At 40.8% G+C, this 12,779-nt stretch overlaps 1 protein-coding gene across 1 annotated transcript in view; it reads right to left on the bottom strand.

Annotated features, from left to right (window-relative positions):
- Positions 1-11,564, bottom strand: part of esrrga (estrogen-related receptor gamma a) — a 136,864-nt gene extending 125,300 nt beyond the window's left edge. Inside the window, exon 1 of the mRNA XM_083550491.1 lies at positions 11,444-11,564. The gene's annotated coding sequence lies outside the window, so the exon portion shown is untranslated. The remainder of the gene's footprint in view (positions 1-11,443) is intronic.
- Positions 11,565-12,779: the final 1,215 nt, after the last annotated feature.

Here is a 12,779-nt window from a genome sequence, read left to right as displayed (position 1 = left end):
GTGAGAGTGAAAGGGAAAGTTTATAGGACTATGGTGAGACCTGAGATGATGTATGGTTTAGAGACAGTGGCATTGAGTAAAAGACAGGAGGTGGAGCTGGAGGTAGCAGAGCTGAAGATGTTGAGGATTTCGTTGGGAGTGACGAGAATGGACAGGATTAGAAACGAGTTTATTAGATGGACAGCGCATGTAGGATGTTTTGGAGACAAGGTGAGAGGAGATTGAGTTGGTTGGGACATGGGGTATATCGGTAGGAGAATTCAGAGGATGGAGCCACCAGGAAGAAGGAAAAGAGGAAGACCAAGGAGGAGGTTTATGGATGTGGTGAAGGAAGACATGCAGTTGGGTTGAAAGAGGCAGATGTAAAGGACAGGGGGGTGTGGAGACGGATGATCCGCTGTGGCGACCCCCCTTTCAATTTTACATACGAAACCAGTTTACATAAAGAAAATTTATAAATAAATGAAACCAAAGCAAGACAAGAAGCCAGTCAAGAAGTGTCCTGAGGGACATCTCAGTCCCAGCAGCCCTGAGGACTCCCCTTTCTAGAGTCTCTATTCCTCTCAAATCTCTTGACTTTAATTTAGAGCATGTGAGAGAGAGAGAGAGAGAGAGAGAGAGAGAGAGAGAGAGAGAGAGAGAGAGAGAGAGAGAGAGAGTCATGCACCTTACAGAAAGAACATGATTCATGAAAATGTCACACTGACAGAGCTCAAACTGAGAGCCAACAGTCTGCATTCCCAAAATACCTCCTCTGACTAATGTCACTGCAAGATACATTCACACACACACACTCTCTCCCTCATAAGCACATGCACACAAACTAGTGCTAATAGTAGAAATATTTTCTTTCATCTCCCCTCACTGTTTACCCAAATGGTGTCAAAAGGCGTTAAATGTGTGAAGCAAATCCGGCGAGGCGAGGTGACACAACGTAGTGTTACAAAATAGAATCAAGATCATGTGCCCCAACCTACTGACCTCTTCAGCGAATCTAAGACAGGTAGAAAATACTGCTTGTAAGGCTTTTAGCATTTCCACTCTCTTTTCCTTTCTCAATCTTTTACTCTCTTTCTCTCTTAAGTTCTGCAAGACCGCTACTGAGAGCTTTAAAAAAATCGAAAATGGATTGCCTCGGAGAACCAACCAAGCTATAAATACACGCTCGCATCCTCATTTTGCAATGAAATCACAGCGACCCAGCCCTGACAACTAGCATAACCGAATGCTAAATGCTTTCGCTTTGCAATTGTACTCAGTCTGGTCTAAATATGCCTTGCTACACCGAAAGAAATGAAGTGATTCGAACCTTTGAACATTACCCGAAAAGAAAACAAGCATCCATAGAGAACATATATCCCTTTTTTTCTATAAGGATTTGCACAAGGTTTTGCTGTCATTTAATGGTGGACTGCTGAAATAGCACAGGGCTGAGCTTTTTGTTGCTCGTTTGTAGGCGAGTGATTCAGTTTGCTATAAATACGTCTGCCCTTTCCACTCGGCCAGCACCACAAATTAGCAACTCCCAGTGTTCACAACCACCACCACCACAACAACCACCACTTTGCCTTATCACGCATGCAGAGCAGAACGTAGGGGGGCAAACTAGTTATACTGTTGTATGTTCATAGTGAAGACAAATTATGTAAAGAAGAGGGTTGACTCTTCATTAGCTTCTGTAACATATATTCCACACTGATTTTAACATGTCCTTTGTGATTGTTGCTTGTCAGACTGTACTGAGCCCCATATCACACTGTAGGATTTTAATTGTCATAATATCGGAATGTTTGACAGTCAAAAACCGACACACAAGAAACCGACACACTTTCTCTAGCTAATGGTAGCTAGCGGCGAACAAAATCCAGAAGTGAAAATTAAAGAATTACATTGTCATGTTTTTTTGTGTACTTCTACTTTTTAAAGTAGTTTTTAAACTACTTTAAACTGTCATTTAACTTCTACTTAAGTAGGATTTGTCCTACATTTTAAAATCATATACATAACTTAGTAAAAATCTATAAATAAAAAATAATGCAAGGCAAAGGAAATTGTGTCCTGGAAAACTTCTGCAATGATTGATCGATGGAGAGAACAAATGCATTAAACTCACAAGAAAGAAATTTAAGGCATTGGACTTTGGATCCAATGGGTTCAAATCCCAGCACCACCAAGCTGCTGGGCCCTTGAGCAAGGCCCTTAATCCTCAACTGCCCAGTTGTAAGTCGCTCTGCATAATGGTGTCCTCAATTGCTTAGTTATAAGTCGCTCTGCATAATGGTGTCTGCTATATGCGATAAATGTAAAAGTAATTTTATTGAAAGTTGTAATTCTCGCTTTTTCTAAGCATTTTTTATCGGTTATGTCGAAAATTTGCCATTTAACGTCGGTTATCTCGGTGCAGCCGCAGAAGAACTCGCGGAAGTGGCGGAAAAATCAAGCCTTACAAATGCTACAGGTGTTGCATTGTATACTGGTTATGTTATGGTATGCGATGAACGGGAGCCGAAAGTAGAAGCGCGGTGCTGAACAGCACACGGGAGAACGTGGGATGAGCAAAAGCATAGAATGAACACGTGGCAGGTGGATTCCTGACAGATAAACATGTACTGTATGTATTTTTATAGCATGCCTTCATTACACAAATCGCGGGAACGCTGTTGTGTAAAAAAAACCTTCAAAAACACGTGCATGCACATTCTCATTTATTAACGCACATCATGTACATAAAGAAATTTCAAGCACGTTAATATACTGCCGCCATTTAGATTTTCGTTTATCTCGATCATCGGTTACCTGGATGCTTTTTGGCGACCCCCTAGGACATCGACATAACCGGGTTCCACTGTACTATTATTTTGAGTAAATTTAAAATGAGTTACTTTTTATTTTTACATGAGTAAATTTTTAGACCAGTAGTTTGTACTTGTGCTTTGGTAAAATGTAATTAAAGTCGAATGTTTTATTAGCGTTTACACCTCTGACAAAACCTCTAGCGTTAATTTTGTTCAAGACATGCCTCGATAATAAAAACGTCATACAGACACTCCTTTTCCTGCCATAACTTAATGTTTCTCTTGACATTGAGTTGCTATACCGTCTGTCTGACTTGTTTCGACATTTTCCCTGAGGCGGGTTAGAAGTTGTTGCGCTAATCGCGTCTTCACGTTCTGCACTCCTATCGGTTCTTGGTTTGATGGTCTTCATAGGAGAAGTCACACTGCAGGAAAGTGTCTGAGGAAAAGAAATATTGCAACGGTCATTAATCAGATGTCGGTGAACTTGTTAAACTAGCGATCAACGGCCATACATTTTAGCTTAGGTTTGTGGTAATCTTTTAAGATTTTCTAAATTTGTCTCAGGTGACCACCTGGATTAAGAGGAAGTGGGGGAAAACGGGGGGTACTCAGAACCGGGGTGTATCAAGAGGGTTTTTGAATCTGTTACCAAATGAATTGGTGTCACCAAGGGAGCTCCAGCTTTCCGTCTTATAATGTAGCCTTAGCTAAAGAGCTCAATCCAGGGCAGCTGCTGGGGAGGTCACTATAGTTCATTATGGCACTTAGTATAGGAGAACATTATTCAGGCCTCAGAGCAATCTGGAAACTAACTTTACATAAATGTGAGGTATGTGATTCACATTTCATGGTTATCAACATTCTGAAAATATGCCGTTTAGACGGTTTATCGATTATTCCAAAAATCAACGTTACGGCATGGCTTTCCCTTAGCATAGCAACACAAAAGTGCACGACCAAGAGCAGAAGAAAAGTACAGCTTATCCGGGTCCCTCCCTGCATACCTTACAGATACCTCTCATCAATCTATGACCTATGGTGAAGCCAAGATCTTGTCAAAGCCAGCAAGGACCCAAGAATTCAGGTCATCCTTATGCTAAAGCTCGCAACCATTTGGTAAGAGCGATCCAGCGCAAAGGGCACTGTCGAAAAGAAAAGCACAAAGCCTCTCTTCACCTCCTGTCTTTCTTGAGAAGCAGCTGCTTGTGTCCACTCCGTGTGTGTGTGTGTTTGTGTGATCCCAGCCCAGGCCGAACTCGGTTAAATTCCTTGCGCGTGCCATCGAAACATCTTTCCATTGCATAACCCGTCAAGCATTCGAACATGCGCGTCTAAATGTGATAAGATGCAGGAATTAGCTATTAATGGAGGTCAACATTAATAGCTCAGGAATGGAATGGAAAAAAGTATGACTCTCTTTCAAGCTTGTACCACAGGTGGATATTTATATGTAAATACACGTGATGTGGGTGCTCGGGTTTCAATGAAAATGCTCAAGCAGTGATGTGATACAAAGTCCCATGGCCGAGAGAGAGAATCGACAACACCACCGCCTTCTCCTGCTCCGGCACATAGCAAGAAGGCCAGGGGAAAATATGACATAGACGAGCACGGGGGTGAGTTGGGGGGGATCACGTAATGAATTAATAGCCGTATGTCTTATCGCTGCAGTCGCTGATTAAAAATAGGCATTCGAGTTGAAATCGGATGCTGCCGGAACAGGCTAAGAAAGCTGAGTATTTATAGTGGACAGATGACGAGTGAAGGATTGGGATCACACCGAAGGCTTCGCTGCACTGCTTAAGATGGAGAGCGATAAAAGCACATTGGCACAATCCAAGAGCTTAGGGGGGCGGGGGTAGGGGGGGTTATAAACCAGCTTTAGAGGTTTCTACTCTTCCTTAATAAGTTCTGCTACAAGACAAGCCCGACAATGCGCATCCATAGAGAGAGGCGTAAAAGACGCCAACCTCTCATGTCAATGTCGCGTTAGCAGAATTGGAAAAAACTCGATGAACCCATGTGCCATTTGACACCCGGTACACCTTGTCTAATGCCAAAGAACAGGGTTAAGCCTGGGTGAGCGTGTTACCTCAGCACATGGCCAGACCCCACACCAAAAGTGATCACCGCTGAGCAAGGTTAACAGACCTAATACGAATTGGCGCTTCATCTGGAGCGTCTGTGCAACAGAGACGATTCCCCTCCTGTCCCCTATTAATAAAGTTCATTACACACTGCCTTTTTAGACACATCATTTACTGCCATTTTGAAATCAACGAAACAATGCTGCGCTCGGTCATCTCAATACCTCTCCGAAACTAAATTGTCCCTCGCCTTCAGTGAAGCCAAAAACAAAAAAGGGCGATGAAAACACAGCGGATAGATAAGAAACAGGCTTCCTTAGTAGCAGCTTCAAAGGCCCGGTGGCTCCTAGTACAAAAAGAACACAGCAGGACCGATATAAGGCTGGAATAACAAAAAAAATATAAAGAAAGAAAGAACTGCACTCCTACAGTGTCAATTTATTTCTCCTTATGAAACTGTTTATGTTGGAGGGCTTTTCTTCGGGGAGGCTCTCGGCCAGGAGAACCTGCCGCTATATTAATTTCATCCCCTTACCTTTCGCAACCCGGAGACCTCTGACCTGTCGTACCTGTATAAATAGAAAGAACTCATTTACCAGCGAGAAAGCGCTGAGGGGCAAACATGTCCTGGGTAATGAAGTGTTCAGCTTGTGCATGATTAACCAGCTGGTGGGGGCGGGGCAGGAAGCACAGTCCATGAAATAAGGGGTAAAATTGATTAGCAATTTTCATTTATGCAGCTAAACAAAAGCTGATTTACATTTCTGACTGGTAAGTTAGCGGGGTAAAGGGCCTGGCATGAAGCTTAGTCAAAATACAAGGAACTTTTTAGAGGTGCGGGAGAGACCTCAAAGCTGTAGCTAGGTTTTGATTGATAGCATTGATATCACAATGACTGATGGCCCAATTTTTGGTAACTATTTAAAAAAGTTTTAAATGCATGAAAGATCAGAAGTGAACTACATTACAGTACATGGCCAGCCGTATGTGAAAACATGACTATCAAACATCATATTCTAAATAGCATGGGATTTAGCATTGAGTTACTCCCCCTTTGTTTTTATAATGATTTTCATTCATCTGGGATGGCTTTCCAATAGATTTACTAGAGATTTTGGCTGGGGGGAACTTGCATAGCCACAGAAATTTGGGCACTGATTCCAAAGGTATTCAACAGGATTGAGGTCAAAGCCTTGTTTAGGTTCGTTCTTATCAATCTTTGCTAATGTCTGCCTTGTGCACAGTAGCATTGTCATGCTGGAACATGTTTGAGCTTTAAGTTCTGGTAAATTTATGATGCATACAAAAACATCCTACTATATACAATTGTTCCTTTTATGACAACGAACAGGAGAAGACCCAAGTAAGGGTGTGATAGTCAGCTGTCTACAAACCTTTAGCCAAATATAATTTGTATTATCGTTTAAGAAAAGCTGTGTCTGAAACCTCCATAGTTCACAACTTTTTATTTGGAACCGGACTAAGCGTAACTCGTGAAAAATCTGTATTTTTCACGAGTTATCTGAAATCTGTAATTTATTATATCTGTAAATTTGTAGTTCGTTTGTCTGTTTCTGAGTTTATATGAATAAATTACATAAAAATGTTTGTCAAAGACATTGTTTAGTCAATTAAATTTTGTGGCAAATGTATATATTAATTTATAAATTAATACATATTTATTTTAAAAAAAAATGAACTATTTATATTTTCTCTTCCATTTTAAATCTTTTAATAGCAATTATTATTTATTTTTTGGTGATTTTGTAGTTTTTCACAACGTTTAATAATTGGTATTGATTCGGGAAAAAAAATGGTTTTCTGATTTTTCTTCATAATTGCATTGAATTGAATTTTGAAACTAGTATCATCTACTATTTTGGTCTTATTTTATAATAAAACCTTTGAAACTGGTTAGTTTTGGAAATATTGGCACTCTTCAAGAAAACAGGGAAAAAAATAAATAAAGGAATTAAGTTTTCTCTTAAAAAAATTATATAAAATAATAATAATAAAAATATATCAGTGATTTATCACTTTCTCAATCTTCCTCTAGTTGAATATAAAGAACATCTAAATACTGTAATATATAAAAATGAACAAACTGGAAATGTACTAGAAGGATGAACAGTGCATTCCCAACACTTGGTGTTGTATAAAACACTACCTTTTACATCCGTACAAAAACTTTCGCATATGGGTAAATGCCTAGTGAGCTGGCCATTGCCAAAAGCCTGGAGGAACATACTCAATAATGCCCTATAGCATGCCCAATAACCAATGTGTCCTGCACTGGTTATGCCCTGGTTGGTTGGAAATAAAGTACAACACTACAGTATATATGTGTTGAAGCTGTTTTGCGACTACTGCTTACAACGATTTCAAAATGCTTATTAAAGAATGACAGCAAACCACAGGACATTTCACATAAATATGTGCTTTTTTTAAATATATATAGGTTATGCATAATTGTGAAAATGACTGCACTTGAATTGCTTACCTGTATGTTAGATTTTCATCTGGACTTTGTGTCCTAAAAACTCCCCACTGTACTGTTGAGCTTCTTTGGCTGTATGTTTATAACGCACAAACTACTAAAAGTGGCGACTCAGTGGCAGACATGAAAAAGTAGGCTTTTAGACTAGCTGACAGATGCAAATGCAGCAGAAAGCAGAGCAAAACTTCTCCCTAATACATTGTACACAACCCTAAATTTAATTTTCTGCAAGATTACACACAATAATTACCAGCTTTATAAACCCCATAACTAATGGCTTCCAATTAGACGATCTATATGTATTGATCTGTTAAGAGTTTGAGTTTGTACGAGTAACACGCTTAGTCATAAAGAAAATACGGTCAAGCTATAAAATAAATAGAAGGAGGATTTTTTAAAAACGGAAAAATCCGAAAAGGTTCGTGCATTAGATACCCCGTTCCACGGGGACATGCAGAATTACAGAGAGCCAAATCGTGGGTCGTGCAAACCACATGGAAAAGAAGAAGACACCAAATGTCAACTTTGTCTTATTTTTTCTAAAGAAAACAATTTGGGTGTGGTTGAAACTCTGTACCTTTCCCAAAAGGCAGGTTTGGTTACATAACTTTGGCTCTGATTCTCCAAAGACTAGAACCGATATAATGGGTTGTTCTGTTTGTTTTTTCAATCAAAATGATTGATTGAAAGATCTCTGATTGCTAGCCTAAGGTCAGTGTTCTCAGCTTTACATACAGACTTCATAAAGATATAAAGTGAAACACTGTAAAGGATCAGGGAAGAGCAGTATCATAGCAGTGTGCTGTTCAGGAATGGATTTGTCTAGCAAGCTGTTTTATTTCATCGGTTAATTATTCAAAAGGTGAAAGATGCTTCGGTGTGTGGACGCTGCTAATAAAGCAGTAAGGACTCCCTTTAGGAATCGACGTTGCAACCTGCATGTAGGAAAACCTGAGAAAATGCCCTGCATTGCAATACTTTTAGCAAACGGTATAATATGAGATGAGATTAATTCTTCTATGAAGATTCTGAAACTGTAACCAAAGAAGTGGTAACTTCTATCAAGGGTCACTTAGACACTGCTCCAAGGGAAAGAGGATTTTTTTCCAGAATCACACGTTAATCTAACGGATTAACAATCCAAATACATTGTTCCAAGCCAATTAATGGATGCGTAGGCGAATGAGGGCCTGTGCAAGCTTTTGATGACCTACTTCACGGGAAGTCAAAAGACCTCAGCGTTCGCCAATTAATGCATACGGACCTCGTGAAAATTGAGAAGGAAATCCGGTTAAACCGAACGGCCTAGTCCAAGACCATGCCTCGCTGGAACATGCTGGGAAGGAAGGAGAACTTTAAAGAAGGACTGTGTGACAGGGGAATACTAATCAGCAGATCGACTTCACTTTAAGATGACAGGAATTAGCTAAGCAAAGCGAAGCATGGATTCGAAGTAGATGAACAGAGTGATATGCTATTTATAACCAAAGACTAAAGAATATGCAAAAGTGGTGGACGAATGATACAACCATGTACTTGAGTTTAAGTAGCGATACAGTAGGTGAAGTTTGAATCCAGTAAATGTAAAAGTGCTTTCTTTAAGTATTTGCCTTCAAATGTACTTAAGCATGGGCTTCTTTGTCATGGGGGGTGGGCTTGGAACCAAAGGGGGGTTTTGCTATCGTGGTATTTTAGATTTTTACCATTAAAATACTGTTTAACAATATTGCATGCTCCCTGTTAAAAGGTGGTGGCAGAACAAATTGCGCAATAGGTTGCATTAATTCTTTTTAAAAACTAGACGATCGATCGGACGAAATGGCTAAACGTTCCAATACGCTGGATAACTGAACAGATTTGCTAAAGGAGGGCAGGTAATTAAGCAATCAAGTGTCACTCGTTCAGAAGAGAAGAATTCCTTATTTGGATAAGATAGTTAATTGCCTTGATAACACACCTGGTGGATGCCGTTTAGCCCTTCAATAAGGTAGGAAGTTGTGGTTATACACATTAAAATTTTTATACAATTTGCTAATTAATGTGCAAAAAGACATTCACATTTTGTTCAGATGTTTTTTTCTTGCCCCCCAGACTCAAGAGTCAATGTCGCCCATGTGCTTAAGTACCGAAAGTACTATGATTTACATTGACCAGGCATATATGTAATGCATAACATTATGACCACCTTCCTAATATTGTGCTGGTCCCCTTTTTGATGCCAAAACAGTCCTATCAAACATTAACAGCATTAACGTCTTTAGCAATTTGAGCTACAGCTTGTCTGTTGTATTGGACCACACGAGTCAGTCTTCGCACTCTACATGCATCAATAAGCCCTGGCCGGCCATGACCCTGTCACCGGTTTACCACTGTTCCTTGGACCACTTTTGATAGATACTGACCACTGCAGAACAGGAACACCCCACAAGAGCTGCAGTTTTTTTTTATTATCTGACCCAGTCATCCAGCCATAACAATTTGGTCCTTGTCGAACTCTCTCAAATCCTAACGCATATCCATTTTTCCTGCTTCTAACTCATCAACATTGAAGACAAAATGTTCACTTGCTGCCTAATATATCCCTACCACTAACAGGTGCCATGATGGAGAGGTAATCAGTGTTTTTTACTTCACCGCTCATAATGTTATAATGTCATAATGTTGTGCCTGAATGCAGAGGATGCAGTTTCTAATTGCTCTTCATTCAGCCCTCACCCACCTTCATAAAAGAGTGCAGAATGCTATTCATTGACTTTAGTTTTGTGTTTAGCACAGTCATCCCCACTGTACTGATCATGAAGCTCAATGACCTGGATTCTAGACTTCTCACCAACAGACCTCAGTCTGTCAGGTTGGGCAAACAGGTATCCTCAACCCTCTTTCTAAACAACGGCATCCCACAGGGCTGTGTTCTGAGCCCACTACTCTATTCCCTGTTCACCCATGACTGTGCTTCTCTGCCTAACTTCATCAAGTATGCAGATGACACCAGATTGGCCAGATCAGCAACGATGGCTGATCCGAAGCATGACAGCATGGTATGCAACCAACAACCAGCCCCTCAACACCATGTAGACTAAAGAGCTCATTGTGGACTTTCGGAAATCGAACAGCAGAAGACACTTCCCAGTGTACATCAATGGTACTGAGGTTCAGAGGGTCTCCAGCTTTAAGTCCCTGGGAGTTCACATTTTTGAGGATTTGTACTTGCACCAAAACACTTCAGCTGTCGTTTTAAAGACACAACAATGACTGTACATTTTGAAAAATCTTAAGAAAGCTTATCTTTCCCTAGAATTCTAACCAGTTTTCACAAAATGTAGTTGAGTAAAAAGTACAATATTTGACTTTACATTAACAAATAAAATTTACTTCGTTACTGTCCACCACTCTTATGCAATATGTAGAGAGAGAATTGTTGGGGTGGATTGTTGGGGTGAAATGTTCAGAAGAGTTTGCCATTAACTTTGGACTATTCTATATGAATTATGGAGGATTATTGGCGCATGAGAAACCCATTAGTGTACGCAAAGCCTGAAAAGTCTACGCTCTTCGATTCTCCCGATACTGAGTCACATGGACACACAACTGTTCAGAACTACATAACAAAATTTAGCATTGAGTGACCTCGATTAGCGGGTGGAATTTACATCCTTTAGAGTAAACCTTCATGCTCTACATAATCAGCCTAAATGACAGCTCTGGACATGGTGCTTACAGAGAAGGCACCCAAAGAGCCGAGACACTCCAAAGAGACCTACATAATGGCCTAAATCCAAGCAAACACCTTCATTTCCTGCGCACAGATGTAATAAAGATCCTGGAAACCATGTCACACCATGACAACAGTGTAAAAATCTTTGAGAGACACCCCCAAAATAAAAAAAAATAAAAAAAACAATCGCCAAAGTTTGCCAGCGACTCATATGGTGTTACTTACAATAAGCCCCAAATAAAGCATTGAGCATTTAAGAAGCAAGCATCACACAACTAGCACTAGCACAAATCACAGCCTAAGTCTAGCCTGGTGGGTCAGTGGGTCCCTGGTGTTCCTTACTTACACAGGATCTTGGCTTCCCTCTAAGAGTTCTTGGGTGCAGGTTTTCTGTCTTCTGTTTTTTTTTTTCTCTCTCTTTCAAGGACAAGGACGTTCGCCCTCCGGCTCCCTCTTGCTTTTCCTCTTCTTCATCAGCGCAGGGACCACAAACACACGCACATGCACGTACACACTCAGAGAGAGGGAGAGAAAGAGAGGGAGAAGTGAGAGAATGACAGAGAAACAGCGAGGGAGAGAGAAGAAATGAGAGAGAGGCAGAGGGGTAAAAAGCCTGCCTGCTTTTTCCTCGGATAGTCTGAATCGCAATTCTCTCCAAACCATTAAGCGGGACCTTAGCTTCGCAAGTAAGGAGGAGAGAGGAGAGGAGAGGGAAAGAGAGCAAGAGAGAGGAAGAGAGAGGAGAAGAAAGAGGGAGAGGGAGCGAGAGAGAGAGAAAAAAAGGCTACTGGGCTCGCTGACCGGCTTGTTTCATTTCTGCTTGTGTACTGAGCTCGTGCAGCAGAAAAGGAGACATTTGAGCGAAACACTGCCAGCATCATGTTTCAAGAAAACGGAACGCAGGATCTTTCCTTCTATAACACAAGCAGAGCCTCTGGAGTCCAACTCTCACACACAAACAAACAAACAAACACACGCAAATATACACATGCACCATCCTTCTACACACAGCTGTCCGTTGTAAAGAATGTCCCTTGTTTAAACCCTCAAACAACCTTGAATGAACAACAAACAAACACAGCAGCTATTTCAGGAGGGCTCACATTTCTGCAAATCCTCCAGAAAACACTTACTGCACGCTTCATAAATCAGCACTTCAGGTGCTGCGACTGTGACTGCTTGCAGGAATCACACACACACACACACACACACACAAACAAACACACAATAGTGGAAAACACTGAAGCCAAGCAGGGCAAGTCTCAGAGCCTTGTGACCTGCAGCTCTCCCTCAACCTACGGACAAAAAACCTTCATGTTACGCCCTGAAGTCCTGAAAGCATCACCATGTCCAAACTTATATTCCTTAATTTCTATCTATCCATCCATCCATCCATCCATCCATCCATCCATCCATTTAGCTGACTGTCTGTCTTTCTATCTAGCTATTGTGCATTTTTACCCATGTTTGCCTGTATCTTTCACTTCTGTCTGTTTGTCCATCCATCCATCCATCCATCCATCCATCCATCTATCTATCTATCTATCTATCTATCTATCTATCTATCTATCTATCTATCTATCTATCTATCTATCTATCTATCTATCCATCCATCCATCCATCCATCCATCCATCCATCCATCCATCCATCCATCCATCCATCCATCGTGTGTGCGTGCGTG

This window comes from Silurus aristotelis (genome assembly GCF_946808225.1).
Source record: "Silurus aristotelis genome assembly, chromosome: 9".
Taxonomy (NCBI): domain Eukaryota; kingdom Metazoa; phylum Chordata; class Actinopteri; order Siluriformes; family Siluridae; genus Silurus; species Silurus aristotelis.
This window is presented reverse-complemented; position numbering and strand designations above follow the sequence as displayed.